This window comes from Etheostoma spectabile, unplaced genomic scaffold, assembly GCF_008692095.1.
Source record: "Etheostoma spectabile isolate EspeVRDwgs_2016 unplaced genomic scaffold, UIUC_Espe_1.0 scaffold285, whole genome shotgun sequence".
NCBI lineage: Eukaryota > Metazoa > Chordata > Actinopteri > Perciformes > Percidae > Etheostoma > Etheostoma spectabile.
Window position 1 is genome coordinate 693,886 of NW_022605579.1, and position 22,221 is coordinate 716,106.

At 41.7% G+C, this 22,221-nt stretch overlaps 1 protein-coding gene across 1 annotated transcript in view; it reads right to left on the minus strand.

The window, feature by feature from the left end:
* The window catches only part of znf536 (zinc finger protein 536), a gene marked incomplete at its 5' end in the record, with an annotated part of 312,490 nt that overhangs the window by 198,881 nt on the left and 91,388 nt on the right, over positions 1-22,221 (minus strand). The window contains 1 exon segment of the mRNA XM_032510927.1: positions 7,816-7,915.

Sequence of the window (22,221 nt, forward strand, 5' to 3'; positions counted from 1 at the left end):
TGTTTTCTTTCTAAATTACAAAGGCCTACATGTTCCTCCATTAATTTGTGTCTAAAGAGAGATCAGAAGAGTAGGGAGAGACCGTTCATCTGCATGTGGATGTAACTTAAGGAAGTCAATCAGCTGATTGACAGAAGACAGCAGACGTACAAAAGTGTGTTGTGGCAATACAGTTCGAAAGGGCAATGGTCAATGGGGCAACACCAACGCTGACATCATCACACCCGTTCTGACCAATGGTGGGCTTATCCTTTGGGCCTGTATGGTCCTGCGGTCCAGTCCAAAAAAATACCTTAACTTGATGTCTCAATTCAACTTTGAATTTGTTGAATGGCTATCAAATGGTCTACACTTAATAGGGGATAATGAAGAAAACACAAGTACTACCAAAGAAAGATTTACTGAAGTCTTTATTTGACCGTAATGGGAGCCAATCACTGCCTACCTTCGACACAGTGAGTCAAGTGGATCCATTGCCTCGTAAATAGTTTCACTTAACACCGGTTACGTGAAATCAATGGGAAGTACAGAAGGAAGAAAGAGCAGGAATGAAGGAGGCTGTTAAGATAGTTTCTTTCATATAGTACTTCTGTCTCGGAGCGTGAAGGGCTTTGATTTCTATGTACTTTGTAGTGGGAGATATCGCAAGAAATGTTCCCTCTCCTTAAGAATCACTGATCATCTAATAGGTTGAAATAAGCAGGCTTGTCACATGCTCCCTCTCCCTCTCTCTCTCTCTTGTCGTCTTTATCGTGGTGATCAGTCAAACACTCACCTAACACAAGCTGTCTCTGGTTTCCACCTCCCAGGTTTCTCTCTGCGCTGCCGCTGCTGATGTAGCGGAGGTTATATGGTGTTAAACACAGAGCTGCTAAACGTTCCCCAAGGTAATAACAGTCAGTGTATATACAGTGCTTTGCGGTACTGCGACGGGAAGGTGCTGCCAAGTGTGGAAGCAATGGAGTTGCAAGAGCAAGAGCCGAGAGTGAGGGTGACAGTGGAAAGAAAAGGAAAAGGAAATAAAATAATTAGCAGACAAAGAGGTGAAAAAGAGAGTAACGAAGGGTGCAAGGAATGAGGTGGAAGATGAGCAATTGCTAAACCAGAGGCATAAATAAAGACAATCAGAAGTGATGCTGTTGTTGTAAAGCTGTCACACACTGATTGCTGAGTTAGCACACGTGCATGCACTGTGGTTCCAATTACATGGGTTTAAAGGCAGCTTTTAGTCAGGCCAGCCCTTTCATCTTTTATTCACTACTATTTTCAATTCACTTTTGGGGTCACTTGAGGGTATAAATCCTCTCTTTGTCTTAAAAACAGTACTTTGACAAAGTGACCTCAACTTGAGCTTCAATTGCTAGCTTTTCTGAAACTTTCATCTGCAAAAAGTAATGTTAAGTGTATTATCCTAAAGCCCTAAAGAAAATTGTTGAAGTAGTATACTTATGATCTTTTTTTCCATTATAACCATATAAGTCTGCATGATTCTGTGGCATTCATTGTTTGTGTTGGTTCATGTTTGACAAAGAGTTTAACCTGAGCCAGACAACAACAAAGATACAAATCATATCAAATCCATACAGGAATAGTAGTATGCAGCTGTTAAATCAGAACAAAATATATGACCCACTTGTATCGGATCAGTACTCCGTATCGGCTGATACGCAATCGCAGGTATCAAAATCGGTGTCATTAAGCAAATAATGGTACTGGACCATCTGTAAATTAAAGTATGCTTTGTTTGTGGTCCTGAGTTCCCTAAAGTCACCAGTGTGGCAACCTTTTGCCTTTCCTGTGAATTATGTACATTATGACTGGAATTCATGTTGCAGACAGGGGCACCTCGTAAATTCATGGTGCATTCAGGTGCACCTAGAAAACTTGTTGTTCAAAAGCACCCTTTGACTTCTATTGTGGCATTTCCATCACTACTGAAAAGAAAAAAATTAATTATAACAGCGCCCGAGATATATAGATTTACTCCTTGACACAATGGCCGCAGTATCAACTGCACCTTGCGGCCCTTTGTTGCATGCCCCCCCCCCCCCCCCCCCCCCCCTTCATGTCTTCAGCTGTCCTATATAAATAAAGGCCTAAGATGGACAAAAACGTATCTTTAAAAAATATATATATATAATTGAATCGAATTGAAGTAAAATCCTAGCGTGGATTTGATTTTCTAGGATGATTACTGTATGTATGACAATGTTTGGTTGTTTTATCAACAAGAAAATATGTATTAATATATCAGTGTATGGCAGCGGTCCATGCAAACTCATAATGAGCCCAGCTATACATTCTTCCATCACAATATCTCATCATTTTGTTGAAATGAGGGAATTGTTGAAATTGTGGTGGTCCATTTTGTTCGCACCAAACTGACAAGACATCAATTATGATTTGTAGAAAACTGTTTTCTACTACACCCAGGTAGAATTAAGGAGAGCAAAGTGTCTCTCCCTGGACCAACTCATCTAAGTTTGTCCCTTGATGGACAAAGTGGAACAATATGGGCTTTTTTAAGTGTATGATGACAGGGAAGCAATGACATATCAAGGCAGAAGAAAGTCAAAAGTGATATGGATGCTGTGGGAGGTGGAAATGTCCCTACTCCCCAAGCCAATCCACTCCCCCCCATCCCCCCTCACCCTACCCCCCCTTTCTCCAAGAGGCCAAATCCAGGCCATGTCTAAGATTTCACAACGATTAGCGAGGGAGGGATGAGGAGGGATATAGAGATGTACTAGAGCAGCATTAGCCATTAATCACAAAGGGGGGAGGGAGAGGGAGTGATGAAGGGAGGAGGACTGTCCTAGCATGGCTCAGCCTGAGACTTGTACTTTTACTGTCAGGACATCCAGGGGTCTTGTGTTTGACGGTGGCCCAGTAGCAGTGGAGGAGCTTCTTAATTCTTGAAAAATCAAACATTTCTGTGATGTATGATGTATTTTGCAGCAGAATTGCATCTAATCGTGTTCATAATTGAACAGAATGTAAAGTTTACATTGCTGAGTATTTTGTCTGTAATGACAGCTGGTGTAATCTGGATAAATGACAACACTGGATATTGCTACTCTACTACAGTATTTCTTCCTCTTTCCTCATCAACATGCAACTCGACTGTTCTGTACATCTAGTGTTTTTTTCTGAAGTTTTATTCATTTTTTTACACATAAATGTTCATACTGTGTCCTCTTTCCGGAATTGAAATGTGGAGTCTAGGAAGACTGTTGTTCTAATACATCACCTTCCAAAAGACTTGAATAAATCATGATCATAAACAATCACAAACACATGAATCATCTTAAGCTATTTTACAATGAAAAATGTCCTGATCTGCCACGACTATAGTTAAGGGATTGTTCGGCACATGAAGTAAAGGTTAGAGAAAGATTGTGTTCATGGTTAATAGAAACCAAAATTGACTGTTGGTAACCAAAAAATAAGAAGGGATGCAAAACAATCTGTCTCTGTGTCAAAGTCACATGCTTGCTTGAGCAAACCATTTACCCAACCTCCTTCCAAAGAGCTTTTGTGGCATAATGTCGCTACTTCCACCTTTGCTTCTGAGAGAAAAGAGTTATTACTTACATGGCCGCAAAAATTTGCTTGTCAGGAAAACTTAAATGCACGTTTGAAAAGAAATTCTCATTATAGGGTTGACTTACTAACACATGACCAAGAATGAAATATCTTATATCCGTCTCATATCTCTACATAGTCTCTGTACCAGGATAGATATGAGTTTTAAGATCTGTGTTCAGGTCCTATACCCCGACCAATGGGCCGTCCTGACTCAAAGTCAATTCAACGCCCAACCTAAACCATCTTTGCACATGCGTAGAACAAATCAGGTTTTTTGTACAGCTAGGACAGCGGAGATATTTGCTGGGGTCATTCCAATGTTCCCAGGGTCCTATGTCCCCCAGACATGTGAGGCACATAATGGGAACAAAGACAATAAGTCCTATGTTCCCAGGGTCCTATGTTCCCCAGCTCATTATAGCACACAATGTGACCCTGAACAATATGTTCCCCAGTTCTGTATACACTTAATATGACACAGCTAGTGTTAGAATTAAGTTACTTTAGAGTAATGACTATAATTGTGACTCTGAAATGACTTGGCAGTCCTTAGTTCTTCTTAATAATCTTTTTGCATGGAGAACAACTACCAACAGATATGTCAGTTCTGAACTCAAAATAATAAGAATAAGAACCAATTAAAAAAGAGGAAAAAGAAAATCAAAAGAAGAAAAAGTAACAAACGTGATTCTTAAAAGTAGTCGACCGAGTAATATAACGAAGAGTAGGAAAGAAGTTTAGGGTTAACTTAATATTTTTATTATAAATTGAAACGGGTCAAATTTGAAGCAAACACAATAGGAAGGATATGGTGCGTTCATGCCCCCTGGGAACTGCCAGCGGTCATATGGTCAGGATGCCTGTTCTTCTTTTCTGTTATATTGGCGTTTGGTATAAAAACTTGTTGCATTATTGCCACCAACTGTTGGGTGTAGCTTAGAGCATTGGGTGTGTGAAAACATGGAGGCCACAATAACAAAGGACACTCAAAGCTCTTCAATTACTTATTACTTTCCTCACTACAGTTTGTACAAGAGCTTAAAACATAGGCCTATAATTATTGTAAGTTACTCTGTTGAAACCAATGGACGACTACAACCTAAATCGATAGCACATTGTGGACAAAATAGATTACATGCATGTGTAAGTCCTGTTGTATATTAAGGACCAGTTTCTAACCATTGAACGATCGCATGCCGTGTTTTTGTACGTGAGCTGTCAACAACGCGTCAGCAACTGGGAACTAGCCCCAGTTTCCCACGTCTGATTCCCAAGTGACGTGGCGTCCAAGTCACCAAAGTGGAGTCCGGGTCGAGTCAGAGTCCAGGACTCGGGAACTCCATTACTTGCTCTCAGCGTCAGAAACCGAAAAATTGCGATTTAGTGTTTGTATGGAACGCATTCGGCAGAGCAGCCGCTTGATTGTAAGATAACGTAGAATTACAACCAGTCGCCCACCAACGACCTTTTCCTTAAAGGTGCCCTGCCACACAAAACCGTTTTTAATTGCATTTTCTAAAATATGTTCGGTTTGTATGTGTTAGTGTTATGTAAAAATGAACTGCTACTTCCCCTGTCAGCTCTAGCCTCTGAAAAGAAATAAAAAGGATATATCAGGGCAATCTCAACATCTAGTCAGTCTGACGTCATGTCGCCTGAGTTCATTAATATTCATGAGCTGGGTAAAGGATGCTGACAGCCAGGCTCTCATTGGCTAGCTGTTAGCCAATGAGAGGTCACACAACACAGGACTTTCAGCCAAAGGCACCTGACCAAGTGTCTCGTTTTGATGCCATGGGAATGAGAATGTGTGTGAATATGTTATATTGCCACAATATCGATGCATTTGCTCTAATCGCAATAATTGATGCTCTCCATATGGCCCAGCTCTACTTTGAGCTAGACCTTTCATGTGCAGACAAAAGGAGTTTTACTGGTTTCCATTTTTGACTGACATGATCAGTACTTTTTTTTTTTTTTTTACATACCGCTGTGTAACATATATATAAAGTGTAGTCAAACACCACCACCCCACCCCCTTACATCACTGTGCTGGGAGGCAAGGTGAAGCAGGGTGACCATAAAACCAGAATGGCCTTCAGTTAGTGTTCCCTGCATTCTATCTCCCTCGCGACCCAAACCCCACCCCTTCCTCCACCCATTCCTCTCTTCTTATTTTATTTTTTATTTTTTTTTTCTGTACTATGAATAAATTTAGTCTGTCCCGGACATGAAAATGTCAAATACCTAAAATACACCTAGGCTAAATAGCATATTAATTTTTAATGCCTGCTCATCCTATGCTGCTATTCTCATATCAGGCCTGTCTGCCAACAGCTGTTGCTGGCTCTCTGGCTGGGAATTTATCATCCATCTAGCTAAAGAAGGGGAGAGAGGGAGCGAATAAAAAAAGAGATGGGAGACATTGTTCGGAAGACAAGAGAAAAAGGGGAGGGACAGCTCCGTGTTTTCACGGATCCCTACCTTGTATTTATATCACCCTCACCTCGCAACTTTTCTTATTTTGATATACGAGTGGGATTCAATTACACTAATGCCAAACATAAATTGTTGAAGATTTGTTCCTTTTTCCCCCCTCGCATTGTGTTATAGCGCGAGCCTCCTCATACATAAAACAGAAATAAGGGAGTAGAGTGGTGACATTGACGCTGGAGGTAGTGACATTGGGGAGAGCGGCAGAGGGAGGCGAGATGCACTGAAGCAACGTGCCAGTGTGGGTGTTGAATGCCACCCATGTGCATTTTTAGGTGGCATGTGGTGGATGATTATCATAGATTATCACAATCCAGATTGTTACAAGTTCTGTCTGTGCACATAGCAGCAGTGTACTGTAGCTGTGTGACTGTGTGTGTGTGTGTGTGTGTGTGTTGTGCTGGGTTAAACAGAGTGCCTTTTGGGTATAAGGAAAATGGTGAGCGAATGATGAACCGTTGGAGGTGTGTGGCGTAATGTGTGCATGGTGTGTGTGTGTGTGTGTGTGTATGTGTGTGTGTGTGTGTGTGTGTGTGTGTCTGTCTTGTTCTTTCATCGTTACAGTGAGAGAACGAAGCACATTTCATACAGAGTTTCAACACATTCTCCCTCCCAGCGACTAAAACAACCTTTGAACGTACACGTGTTCAGCGGCACCGTGGCTCTGTCTGGCACTTAGCCCCGCCCCAAAGACGATTGTGATTGGTTTAAAGAAATGCCAATGAACCAAAGCACATATTATTCTCATTATTAGTCTGGTAATGCGAGACTTTGTGTTGTTTTACCCATCCACCGGCCCAACCTGCCTCCTTACGTGTAATAGTACTAATGTAATAGTACTAATGTAATAGTAGTACTTAATAGTACCTCATCTTACTGTGCCTTGGTTGAGCTACCCACTGCGTTCTATACATGTGTTGTACATGTGTTGTCTTCCTGTCAAAATTGAAAATTAACACTTTTATTGTTGCTTTTTATCCTCTTTTTTTTTACTTTTTCTTACAATTTTGTCCCTTTTTTTCAATGTTTGTCACTTTTTTGACGTTTTCAACCCTACGTAACACTAACTTATCAACTTTAGTTAACAGTTCTTTTTGGAATTTATGGTCAACGAACCTCATTTATGGGAAATTATACCTAATGTTTGAGTTAGAAAAGCAGAAATTAGGAATTATTTAGACTAAAATTAAAGGAATGGATGTTGATGGATAATCACGGACTGGAATATGTCAACTTTTACTCAACACTATTTAGAAACCACTTCAATTTCTTTCTTTTTTTTAATGCTATAAAATATAATAAGACACCCAAAAATTAATGAAAGTGGAGATTTGTACTTGCCAAAGAGCGTTGTGTGGAATCAATCATGTTATTTTGGGTAATTAAAAAGAACATTGATATGGGAAAACGAGGGTTAAGATCATTTTTAGGCCCTTATTGACAGGACAGGTGAAGAAATGAAAGGGGACAGAGAGAGAGAGACACAGAGAGAAAGAGAGAGAAATAGAGAGAGAGATAGAAAGAATGACATGTAACAAAGGGCCGGAGGAGTAAACCTCTATATATGGGCACCGGCTATGAGGGATTTTAAGAGGCCAATGATCAAGCGTCAGCACTTGACGATTTGAAAGTGAGAACGAGTTGAGGGGTTCCAAAAGAATTTGGAAAATCTTCAAGTTGAGCACATTTTTGCTACAGGGTAAAAGTCTGGGTGCTATGTGTGTGTGAGCTTACCTTAACACACCAACTGCATACTGGAGTGCAACCTGTCTGTTTGGATCAAGTGGCCTCTCACTGTCACCCCTGATTGACTACTGCTTACTGGAATGGCCACCTGGAGGGAGAAACAGAGCAGAGGAAAGATTAGAAAGATGAGGTGATAAGGAAATATAGACCCTGAAGAGGCGGGTGGACATAGAGGAGATACAGACCGAAGAAGAAGACAGTGACGGGTGGTGGGGGGAGGCCTCCGTGTCAAGATGAAACTGTAACAAATTCAGCGAGCGACGCTGCAGAGGTCAAGGCAACGCAGCCGAAAAAGGTTAAAGATGAAATCAAAGCCAGTGTTGCTGCGGTGCCCGGAGGCACAGCTGAAAATCTATCCCTCCAGGGCAAGGCCACCGCTGACACGAGGCAGACAAGAAGCTAAATACTGCACACCACTCGGGGATCTTTCATTTTCAACCGATCAATAAGGGCTTATATTTATCAGGGCCTCTGAGCAGCTGCCACGTCTGACAACCTCCACTTCATTTTTGCACTCCTCCTCTTCTCTTCTCTTCTCTTCTCTTCCTCACCCTCGCATGCTAAATTGAGACCCGTCGACCATGAAAAGGGGCAGAGACCCTGGATTGCCATTAACCCCCCTTGTGTCACTAGACCGTCTAACACACACACACACACAAATGCCCTGGAGATACACTTCTGCTAAAGGTCTGTCTCCCCCTTCTTTAAAGAAACATGCCTTATCATTACAGCCTTGGCACAGACACCAGCACCTCTTTATGTCTTTTGTTTCTCAAGCTGCCCATGCCACCCAAGACTCACACACACACACACACACACACACACACACACACACACACACGCATGTAGACACACACACTGCCCTGCATCAACCTGATTTCACTTTTCATTTCTACCATTTTGAACATGTCTTTTCATGCCAAATTTATTTCAAGTAACAAGAATATCAAATCCCAAATTACCACTCTGAATCTAAGGAGCATTATGAGAAGCGGAAGATTGGGTTTAGGGGTCTGAGTTAAAATAACTGGCAGTCTAATCATCTGCACAACAATATTTGCTGTGAGGCATTCTAAATAGATTATCGCTAGTCCATCTGTGTCATCATTGATTTATAAGGCATTAAGCTGCTCGGGGAAGAGAGAGGGCCTTGCCTCCTTTGCCGTTAAAGGGGCTTCTTGTCGAAATCAGGGGCACGCCAATGGAACAACTGTGGCACTCGTCTAACCTCCCCTTTAATCGTCAGGCGAGAGGAAGTGAAAATAGGACGGGAGTATCGAAAAGGGAAGTATGAATCCAAATTTTCTGCATCTCTTTTTGTTTGGCGATACAAAGAGACTGGGAGGAGGGGAGGAAGTACGGGTGTGTGTGTGTGGGGGGGGGTGGGGGGGGGATACACACAGAGAAGAAAACAACAACACACATGCACATACACACATGCAAAAAAAAAAAAAAACAAGGGACATCATTAACATATGAATGCTATATGCAAATGGTAGGGAGAGAGCAGATGTTGTTGCATTTAATTGACCTATATGTGAATTGCATCCAAACCTTTCAGTGGGTTTTCTGGGCCCACTGAGTACAGTTTTGACTGGCTTTCTGGTACCACACTACGTATGAGCCGGGAGCACGGCCATTTTTGTTTAAAGATAATGAGAGAGATGACTAAACATAGAAAATAATAGAACAGAACAGAATAGAATGGAGCTCTAAGTAAATCAAGAAAATGTAATGTGTAGAAAATTGGCAAAAACTCATTGTTTGACCCTGTTTTTTTTCCGTTTTTCTTTACAGATGACATCTCTGATATAACTGATTGTATTTTGGTTACTAAGACAACGAAATGCAGTTTGAGTCCAACCAGAGGTGCAAAAAAAGTAGAAAAGTGCAATGCGATATACAAAGTCTAGACGGGTGGCACGTACACAGGACAAGTAATATAGTGCAGTGTAGACAGTAGTATACAGTTGGTTTACAGAAGGTGGTTTAGAGTAATATAAATTAACCCTCCTGTTGTCCTCAGGTCACATTTAACCCCTTTTACAAGTTTCTATATCAGAAATTTGGGTTTCTTTGTTGAAGCGTTGAAGAAAAACAACATGGATGGTTCTATACGATGCTCTTCAAGTTAAATAAATGCTAATTTAAAAATGTGTGGGTGTTTAATTCAATTTTATAGCATTTAAGCAAAATAAATGTTGAAAGAATGTTGAAAAGATTGACAAAAAAGCTTAAAAAATTGCAAATAAACGACAAAAATGTCAGAGGAGAAAGTGACAAAACATCGTAAAAAGTGACAAAAACCTCGGGAAAAGTGTAGAAATATATATATTTTTTAAACTAAAAGTTGCATAGGTGCTGGTTGATTTTGTGACACCTGGTGTTACAGGACCCAGCAACTCTGTCTTTTAATAATTTCAGTATGTTTTAATATCAGGAGGAAACGGCTGCGTAGATTCATTTTACTGGCAAAAAAATACAAAAAAATGTTTTCCAATCCACAAAGTGCTGCATTCTTACAACAGACAGGAATGCTGTATTAATCTCCGCGTGATTTAATCCAAGCTTAAAAAACACCGCCAGATGTCCCTAATTTCGAGCTTTATTTCCGTCACCTCCCTCTGTCTTTGTGTTGATATTCTAACCTCCGGTGGAGGACTATGGTTACCTGCTCCTCGGGTCTCTGCAGGGTAAACCCAGACAGCTAGCTAGACTATCTGTCCAATCAGAGTTTTCTGTTGCACATGTACAACTTTTGAACATATGTTCCACCACTTCCATCCCGAGGCTATTCTGCAACGGCACCGGAGCTCCGCCTGGCGCTTAACGCGGCCCAAGACGATTGTGATTGGTTTAAAAAAATGCCAATAAACCAGAGCATGTTGCTGTGTGGAATAGCCAGACCCTCCTCCGCAGCGCTGTGGAGGAAGGTCTGGCAACGTGGGACTAAACTTGGGTCATTGTTGACTTTTTCAACATTTGACCAACATTACTCACTTTGAGCTTTAGTCAAATTTGAATTTTCAATGAATATGTTTCCTAATTATGTCGCAAAAATGTGCAAGTATATGAACATTTGTAGGAATTGGCTACCAAAGTTCTGTTGGCTTTCCGCATTATTATTAAAAAAATGCAGGTTTTTGTCTTCTGTCTCAAGTCCTGTACATGCACAAAAGATTTGCTGTGAATCCCTTGTGCACGAGTATGCACTTTGAATACTGCATGGGTGAGGCCAACTTCGCCAGTAACAATGAAAAATACTATATATGGAGCGCCATCGTCATGCGCTACCAGCGTATGAAACATATCCACTACGTCCCGGGTTCGATTCCAGCCTTGGGACCTTTGTGGCATTTCATACCCCTCTGACTCCCACTGTTGATAGTCTGCCTCTACACCATCTGGCAAACAAAAGGGAAAATGCTAAATGCTAAAAATACTAAATACAGATTTTTAAATACATTGAATGACTATCGCAGAAAAATACTGACCATGGGCTATGATATGATGAACATGTAGTGTATAGCTCTCTGACACCTACATTGTGACATTTTTACCACTACTTGAGCAGCCTACCCCCCCTCCCCCCACACACACAAAATGTGATCCTGCAGGTAGATACAGAGACAGAGACATAGAAAAAGGAGGGAAAGTCACGCATTTCACAGTGCTATGTTTGCATGGGCGAGCCATGAAAAACACAGATGCTATTTTCATCTGGGCCCCTGCCTTTTCTTTTTGATTCTTCTCCCCCCCCCCCCCCCACCCCCCTCCCTCCCTCTCTCTCTCTTTTACTATCCCTCACTTTCTAACCCCCCCTCCCCCTCCCCCTCCTCATTCTTGGGAATGTCATTAAATTGTATTAAATAGCTTTTGTCCAGGGGGCAAGGACCACCCGATATATGATAATACATTAAGGCCCCAGTGTAGCAGCCACTGAGCCGAGACCATCTTAAGAACAAGCATGGTGTGTGTGTGTGTGTGTGTGTGTGCTTGTGTGCGTGTGCGCTAATAAAGTGGACGGCAAAAAATAAAAAATTGGAGAAGCAAGGATGAGGCAAGTTGGTTGGAGGAATATGTGAGAAAGAGTGAGATCTAGAGAAAGAGAGAGAGGAAGGGAGGGAGAGAAGGAGGTGCTGTGTCTGCCTGCCTGTGCATGTGGCTCCCTAACAACTGTGACACATACTAATAGAAACATACCTAATAAATTACAAGCTTTCAGGGTCTGGCAAGCTGACATTTTCTCTGTGCGCGGGACAATTTCATATCAGTGGCGCAAAGTCGAGGGGGCTGCTGGACCAAATTGCATCACACAGAGATGCCAGAGGATTAGCATAAAAATTAACACTTATATTTCAGCTTATTGTCAACCCCACTCCTGCACCGGCTGCCTCACAACAATCAATTCATCTTAGAAATCTGATTAGATTCCATGACGCTTATTATCCCAGTCAGGTCTGCCTGCCCCCCCTTCACTACGACACACACACATACACACACAGCATAGACTGCCCAGATAATTTGTTTAAACAGAATTAAGGAGAAAATAAATCTCTAGGTGTGGATTTCTTTTTTGACAGATGATGCCTCCTCTCTATCCAAGTGTATCTTGTGTTTTTGTGTCCTTAGCCTGCATTGAACTCCCCCCCCCAGAGCCCCCCCCCCCCCCCCCCCCCCGACATGTTGATCTTGTATCTTTTGCAAGTCAAGTTCATTTAAACTCTCTTGAATTCTTTGTTTCAGTGATGCCTGGTGGTCAACCGCAATATAAAAATTAAAAAAACCGAGGGGGTTATTATTCCCCATTTTTCTTCTCTTCTTTTTCAGTAAGAATGAGCATTACATTTAAGTATTTAGATTAGGATCTCGCTGATTTGCCTCAGTCTTGTTTAGAATCAAATGCCACCATTGTTTAGCGTCTCTCTTTATTTCCACCTTCCCGGCATTATAAATGAACTCCTCCCGCATCTCATCCATCCTCAAGTACACAGCCGTCACCAATGCTTTATGTTTACAGCGGAAAGCTGGAATGATGCGAGAAAAAAACCCACAAAAAAATAGAAATCTTGTTCGGAGATCCCACGAGGCTGTCGCAATGAAATATTTGTCAATATAACGTTCTCTGCCGAAGCACATTGCACAAGTATGTACTAAAAGCACAGCGCACGTTGGGTGGCTTCGGTAAGACTCTTGATTGTTTAGACAAATGGCATTTCATCGCATCCAGATGTCTTTAAGCTGTGCTCAACTACCATCGCTGCTTTTCCAAGGCGCAGGCTGAATGTATACAAACATCTCCTCATAACTGCATTCCTCATCTGGGCCTCCGAGCGTCACAGCACCCGTCACCGGGCCCGGATGACAGCCCGCCCCACCGAGGGCTGCCATTGGATATTTCACACGTCACCCTGCTCAAAGACAGCACTTATCCTTCCTGTTGTCCTCGGGTCAAATTTGACCCCTTTCAAAAATGTCTATATCTGAAATATGGGTTTCTAAAATGGATTGGAATCCATACAACGCTCTTTGCATGTACAATTGATCACTTTCATTCCTCTGATCTTAACTATGAGTCAAAATAATTCCTAATTTCTGCTTTCTTAACTCAAATATTAGGTATAATTCAATTTAAATGAGGGTTATTGACCATGAATTCCAAAAAGTCGCTGTAGGTAAGGTGAAAACTAAAATAAAAGTCTGAAAAAAGGGATGAAAATGTCAAATTTTAGTCTGTTTTTTAACCCGGGAGGACAACACAAGGGTTAAGTATACATGTTAAGGTACTTTTACTTGAACTCTTCTTTTCATGCCACTTTCTACTTCAGAGAGAAATATTGTACTTTTTACCCCACTACTTGTTACTTTACACATTTTGCTAATTAAACACCTAGTTGGTTGATACACTTCTAAAAAGTGAGGATTTGTATGCATTGGGTACTTTTATTTATACTACTTTGAGTCCTTTTCTTGAGGATACTTCAATGCAGGACTTGTACCTGTAGCAGTGTGGTATCAGTAGCACCTGAATACTTCTTCCACCACCACATAGCATTCTGTCTTTTTCAAAGGGTGTCGAATCAGATACGGAGCTTTTGGAAGCAGATTTAAAAAGAAAACCAAGTTATTTGTAAAAACAAATTTTTGATCAGAACTTTAAATAAACAAAAAAAAAAGAAATACCAGTACAGGAAGAGCAAACAAGTGGCAGGGAATGAAGGGTGCACCCTGCCCGGGACAGGAGTTCTAACACAACCCGGGTACAAAGGGGTCCCGGATAAAGACGCCCACGGGGCTGAGAGAGGGAGAGCAGGGAGAGGGGAGAAGGAACAAATCGTCTGATGTTCTAAGTGGATAACAACAGCTCCTGCTATGCAGCGGCGGAGGCGCAGAATAATTTAAACCATGCTACGCCGCTACCCCCCCACCCCCACCCCCACCCCCCACCACCCCTCCTCACCCCCCTGGCCACCCCTCTATTCTTATGTTAACACGGCTAAAGAGGAGCGGGCCACCCAGCAGCACGAAGCAGAAACTTAAGTCCACGCTTCAGGAAAAATAATCCATCTCTCGGCCTGTCTCTCTCTCTCTCTTTCTCTCTGCGATGTAACTTTACTCACTTACACACATACCGCCTGGTAAGGGAAAAAGGCTGAAACGGATACGGAGCGCGGAGCACCAGTACATTTACGGTGCCTTTAAAGCTTATTACTTTTCAGACTTCAGAGTTTGAAGAATAATAAACCGGGGTGCTTAACTGAGCTATTTTCCCCTTTCAGTTAATGCCATGCAACGGCGGGGCGGGGGCGAGAAGAATTCAAAAGTCTTTAAATGCAGAGTAAACACTGCTTTCTTTGTTGATTGTAGAGCTCTGTTGTGTGTTTTTTTGTGGACGGACCCCCCCCCCCCCCCCCCCCCCCCCCACCTTTTCCTTTTTTTTGCCTATCTCTCTTTTTCCAATCTCCAAGCCGAAGGGCTGCCGTTGTGTTTGGTCTCCAAACAGCACATCTGAGGCACACACCTCGCTGACATTTTATAGGTTCAAATCCCCGAGAATGGGGAGAAAGAGAGAGAGAGAGAGAGAGAGAGAGAGAGAGAGAGAGAGAGAGTCATATTTTATACCGGCGGTTTATTTTAACGGGCGCTTGTAATTAACGCAGCATGTCCTCTATCTCCCAGCCATCTATGCCAAGGCCCTTTATTTAAACAACTTTATTGTGAAATGTTTGCGTTCTCAGCGTTCGGCCAGGGCCCACACACAGAATATTATTTCATACTTCAAGGAGAGGGTGGAGGAGTGTGGAGGGGGGGGCTTTGGAAGAGTTTACGCTTTGAGCGGTTATTGTTTTTGATTACAGCAAGGCTCCCTTTTTTCTTTTCTTACTTTTAAATGGATCGAGCCCGGTAACCTTGCGCACACACATTTACTTACACTTACTTACACACACACACACACACACACACACACACACACACACACACACACACACACAGAACCTGTTTACAGAAGGGGTGTGCAAACCTGAAGCCTTTGCCCGGGCCAAATGTACAATCCCAGCGTGATTTATGAGTAAGATCACACTATTTATGTCCAAATGAGAGCCCTTGTTTAATGCTGCTGCTTGGGGGCTTCTTTTTTTATTTTTTAGAGTGTGTGTTTGTGTTCTTACAGGGTTTAATGGAATTTGACGGAGGGATTGAGTGTTTACATTTGTCAAAATGACCCGGAGGTAACACGACGCTCAACATACACAGGCCTTTTACTCGCAGGCCATCCATCGATGCAACCTAGCCCAACCCCAAAAAGCCACATGTGTTGAGCATGCCGTTGCATTTTGGGGTTGTCTACTGCTAGAGGAAATCTCTCGTGGGGAACATATGATCTCGGCCTTTAGTGGTTTTGTAATCTTCAACATGTCCCTTTAAAAGAATTGGATCCGGTGGCTCGGTGGACAGGAAGACACACATGGTGTGAGCTGTCGGCACATTAGCAGCTACGATGCTACACACGCCTGCACTTTGGATTCACCTTGGTTGTTCTTTGTGTGTGACTGCAACCAGTGGTGGGGGAAGTAATCCCATCCTTTACTTGAGTAAAACTTCTAATACCACACTGTAAAAATACTCACTTACAAGTAAAATTTTAAATATTAAATATAAAAAAGTGACTTAAGTAGAAGTCATTCTGAGCCATCAGATGAATATAGTAGAGTAAAAAATACAGTATTTCTCTCTGAAATGTAGCGAAGTAGAAGTATAAAGTGTCATAAAAAGAAAAAAGACTCAAGTAAAGTACAAGTACCTCAACATTTGTACTTAAGTAGAGTACAGTATAGTTTAAAATTTCCTTGGAGATGAATAAAGTATCTATCTATCTATCTATCTCAAAACTTTTGCAGGCACCATTTTTTTGTGTTCTTTTATTTTGAAAGTGTAAATGATGGAAATAAAATCTAACTATTTGTGACATATTATATCAATGTCTAATCTGTCATATGATGCCTTGTGGAGATTTTTCTGTCTTTTCTTGGCTTCTTTATGCACATTAATACATATTTTTACCTGGGGTGCCCAAACGTTTGAGCCCCACTGTATCTATCAGTACTGGTGTAAATGTACTCCGTTACATTCCACCACTGACTGCTGCGACGACAGACCCATTTATATTAGGGCTGGGTTCAAATGAATCAATTCTCCAATTCAAATCAATCGTAATGTTTGAGTGATGTGATATTGATTAATAAAATCCCAAAAGCTTTTTAATACTGTATGTGCCTTTTTATAATATGAATGTATGGCCCACCACCAAAATATTAAGGGGTTAATTCTCAATGTAAACATTAACCTGGTGCATTATATATATATATATATATATACACACACACATATTTGACGCTTGATTCTTGACTGTACAATTTACAGCATCTGAAAATCTCTTTTATTTCCAAGCTGAATGTGTTTTTTGACTGAAAGTTTACATAATTCATGTTAAGTTGAATCGGAAATTGAATCGAATCGAGCCCATGTGACTAGGAATCGACTCGATTGGGGAAATCATTGGCGACGCCCAGCCCTCGTATCGTTATATTTATCAAAATCAGACAATAGAGCGCATGTTTGTCCCATCTTCATTGAGTGGTGTTATGCACATCTTAGTTTGGATCCCCTCATAAACACAAACCATAAATGCATATCAAACCTCATTCAGGCTATTATGGGTTTTTTAAATGAGAATTCAACCCGTGTGATAATATAATATAATATAATATAATATGCAAAACAGTCTAGGTCAGCGGTGAAACAGTTCTGATTCAATTCTTTGACCTTCATAAAACACAGCACAGCAGATATTCTATTCTTATCGTCTAATAATAGAGCATCCACGCACATGATATAATATAATATCTTACGTTGCCAGTACATTAGCATGCCTGCTGTCCAGCAGATCAGATGGATCCCAGATTGCCTCGGGGGAAGCTAAGTTTAGTATTGTGTGCTTTTTAGCTCACAGAGGAGATTGATTGACAGGCCAAACCTGCGAGAATGACATGGGGAATGACTCATGACAGGATTGGGAGCGAGTAGCGTATAGGCGCACCGGTGCAGCCTGCTGAGCCACCAAAAGGCACACCAACCAATGGATCTCAGTAGAGGGTTGGTGAGTCTAGGGGGCCAAAGAAGCAATGAGTTAGACTGGAAACAGGGTTTGTCACAACTCACCAGGGCTCCAAGGCAATGTAACACACACATTCACAATCAAAAAGGCATGAAGTGTGGCCGGGTTGGGTCAGTGGGTGGAGCAGGCGCACGTTTACATAGACGTTTATGCGTCAACGCAGAGGTCCGGGGTTCAAATCAGACCTGTGACAATTTCCTGCATGTCTTTCCCTTGTCTCACCTAGCTGTCCTGTACATTAAAGGCAGAAAAGCCCCAAAAATAATCTTAAAAAAGGCATGAAGTGTTTGAAACAAGGTCTTGAAAAAAGCATGAAGTGTTTAAACCAAGGTCTTAAAAAAGGCATGAAGAGTTTGAACCAAGGTGTCAACTTTTCTGAACCTTATTGTTTTTCAAAGAATCTAATTTGATGGTGGTGAAAATGTGTAAACGGTGAGGAGACAAGAGCTTATTACACAGCCACTAGAACAGAAAAAGCTGCGCTGTATTTAAAGCTTGGTGATATCATCGTGATGAGAAACACATATGCAGGAAGATTCTTACGGCCCCTGTGGATTCAAGTGAGAAAGGAGGAATCTGCAAAAGCATTTTATTCTGAAAGGGACCCATGCTGGCCTTGTATAAGCTCCCTGTAGCTTTATGGTGGCTGTGCTGCTGTGACAGGCGGCGACTGTTTGCTGCAATGTCTAAATACAGCGCTACACTTTCCTCAAGCACTGCCTCTGACCAGACACACAAAAGTACGTGAGTAGGTGGGGGGAAAGAATGTGTTTTAGGTTAAAAAAGAAGTGCTTTCTCAAAAGTAGACCTGCTGGGGATGATCATATAATTTGTAGAGACACACCAGACAGGTTTCAAGGGTAGAAGAGGAGGTAGGCTGTTGTTATAAAGCCTCCACACTGGTTTGCCAGCCTGCCAATCATAGTTATCATCATGCATATGTTAAGTGGAGCTCAAACTTTGCCATTAAGTTTGCACGCTAGCTAAGCTACACTATAAAAAAGGGCTATTTGTCTTTAACCCACATGTTGTCCTCGGGTCAAATTGACCGTTTTTTCTATATCAATGTTCTTTTTAATTACCAAAAATAACATGATTAATTCCACACAATGCTCTTTGCCAAGTACAAATCTCTACTTTCATTAATTTTGGGGCATCTTATTCAATTTTATAGCATTTGGAGAAAAAAAAAAAAACTAAAGCGGTTTTGAAATTGTATTGAGTAAAAGTTGACATAGTCCAGTCTATGATTATCCATCAACATCCATTCCTTTAATTTAAGTCTAAATAATTCCTAATTTCCGCTTTTCCACCTCAAACATTAGGTATAATTTCCTATAAATGAGGTTTATTGACCATAAATTCCGAAAATAACTGTAAAGCTAGAGTTAACAAGTTAGTGTTAAAGGCAAAAAAAGTGACAAAATGTAAGAAAAAGTGAAAAATATTGATTAAAAAGCGTCAACATAAGTGTTGATTTTCAATTTTGACGGGAACACAGCACAAGGGTTAAAAAGCTATGTGCATTAGTCTTTCCTGTTTCACTTGCATCATCCCCATGCATTCTTCTTCTTTCCTTCTTGCTGTCCTTTTCCCGCTTCCCTTTCTCTCCATCCTCTCCATGCAGCCATCCCTCAGCCTCCACAGCTTCCTCCTCCTCCTCCCCCCCTCCCCCATATGTTGTGGTTTGAGAGGCTATAAGGGGATGAAGTGAGGTGTAGACACTTCTTTAGCCCGGCGGAGGCCAAACAGATCGAAGACAGAGAGCACCTGGCTGCTGGGTAAGCCGCGCTAACAACTCCCATGCTCTCCCCCTCTTTCTTATCATCTTTCCTTCTCCAATATACTGTAATTTCCCCTTCCTCTTTTGATTGAACTCATGCACTTTTTGTGTTGGGCTGGCATTCGCTTTGCTGTTAGCGATAAAAACAGCAACTCTGTGACACGTGTGCATATGTGTGCATACCTCTTCTGACACTGTGTCGAGTCTGTTCTAAAGCTAACTCAAAGTAAAAGTGCTGTGCTTCCCAGCAGATAGTCTTTTTAAAGACTATTAGGTGATACAGGCTATTATTTAAAGGCATAACGTGCACGGCCCACACCCACTTTCTCTCTGCCTTACACAAACACATTCCCAAGTGCTCTCCAGCCCAACAAGTAGGGGTAGTGGCCGTTCACCAGAGCTCTATCGATCGTACCTGGCTCTGCCAAACTCTCTACTGTGTCATTCAAACCTTTTCAATTTTTAATCACCATCTTCAACATTAGAACGAGTCCCTGTACTGTCAAACACACACACACACACACACACACACACACACACACACACACACGTATGTATGTACAGTACACACAGAGGAAGAATGCAAGAGACACAAAAACACAGCCCTCTACTCTTATTCCCACAGTACTTCAAACATCCCTCAATCCCCCACAAACACACACACACACGCACACCACACACCCACACACACACAACACACACCCCTTCATCACGCACTATGCATACATTTGCACACATGCAAACTACGAAGCATAATTCTGCAGACAAGAATTCTAAATGTTTCAGCTTCAGAATACTTTATGGATCCCCTCGGGGAATTGTAAAGTTGCAGTTGCTCACAGTCCATTTAATGCAGACCGTAAGGGTATGAAAAATTGAGTCAATAAGTGTATAAAGCAACATAGTGCGAGAAATAAAAAGTAGAGTAAAAGTAAAGCAAGATTAGGATAATTATGTTAGTAACACAATGGATTGTACAAATGCCATTGTCCTTTATTGTTCTCTCAATGCCAGCGGACAAATAATATTTAGAGCTACATGCATACAGAGACTGTGTGTGTCTGTGACTGTGTGACTGTGTGACTGTGTGTGTGTGTGTGTGTGTGTGTGCGTGTGTGCGTGTGTGCGTGCATGCGTGCGTGTGAGAGAGGCATTCAAACGTGTGTGTAATCACCTGGCCCTGTCTTGTGCCCAGTCCCAGACTGTAGCCAGCTTTGACCTTGGGCTCCGCCATATTCATTACATCATTAAGTTACCTCTTCATTAACTTTTCATTGTTTATGGAGGAGGCATCAGGAAGGAGAAGAGATGGGGGTGAGGTAACGGGGGTGGTGGGGGCTATGTATAAAAAAAATAAAAAATAAAACCTTATCCATGACTGGACCTCTGGGTCCTGTTGTGTGTGTGGGGGGGGAGGGTGTGGGTGATTTTCCAGACAGGTACTCTCCCTTAACCAGGCTGTTCTCGTCATTTATTTGCGCATACAGCTACAAAAAGTAATGCGCTCTAATCCATATGTATTTTACGTATGTGTTGCTGTCAGCACCACATTGACTGTTGGTGTTTGTGACTGCAAAAATCTGCAAAAGAAATAGGTCGGGGTCGGTTTGCGTCCGGGGGGAGGACCGGTGTTTAATCCAAAGACAGATTCTTTTTTTTTCAAATTTTAACTAGTCGTTCTGGTGCCTAAACATGACAGGACAGTCACTGTTGATAGGTTGAACTCAACTGCAACAGCTTGCTGAAAGGTAACTTCACGGTGCTATGTAGTTGGCTCACAGTACCTTCTCTTTGTTGAATGTACTTGTAAAAGCCTATAAACTGTCATGTGACCGGGGGGAGCGTGCCTATTTTCCCACAGCCCTATGTTTCCACATTTCTAACATATTTTTCAAAATTAGGCCCTATGTTTCCACATTTTCTTTTTCATAGATTTGTATCAGATTAAATCTGCATTTCTCCCAATTTGGGGTTAGGGTTGAAATTGTAAAGGTCCCATGACATGGTGCTCTTTGGATTCTTTTATATAGACCTTAGTGGTCCCCTAATACTGTATCTGAAGTCTCTTTTAAATAGACCTTAGTGGTCCCCTAATACTGTATCTGAATTCTCTTTTATATAGACCTTAGTGGTCCCCTAATACTGTATCTGAAGTCTCTTTTATATAGACCTTAGTGGTCCCCTAATACTGTACCTGAAGTCTCTTTTATATAGACCTTAGTGGTCCCCTAATACTGTATCTGAAGTCTCTTTTATATAGACCTTAGTGGTCCCCTAATACTGTACCTGAAGTCTCTTTTATATAGACCTTAGTGGTCTCTAATACTGTATCTGAAGTCTCTTTTATATAGACCTTATTGGTCCCCTAATACTGTATCTGAAGTCTCTTTTATACAGACCTTAGTGGTACCCAGGACTTGGTTTACACCTATCGACATTTCTAGCCACTGGGGGGCCATGGGCAGGCTGGGGGAACTCATATTAATGTTAAAAAACCTCATTAAGTGACATTTTCATGCCATGGGACCTTTAAGACAAATCTTAGAAATGTGGGAACATTGGGCTGTGGGAACATTGGGCTGACCCCGTGACGTGTCCTCACGTGAATGGCCGGCGCTTGCTGTATTTCTGTAGGTTATCATATAAATTGTATACGTTTTTGTAGGATACCATACCAACCCGCTCATGAGAATGTGTTGCCTCAACAAACACTGCCCTAGTGCCGTTAAACATGGTACTCAACCCTCGACTAGAGGTCACTGGACAACATGGACCCAATCTGCAAGTCAAACAGGGTCCAAAATACTGTTTGATTAGGTGGAGGTAGGGTCCCAATCTATTAATGCAGACCTTGGATTTGTGTGTCAATATGTTAAGAATCCAGATGGATTCAAGCAGACTCACTTTCATTGAGTGCTCCAATCATGTGGTGCAT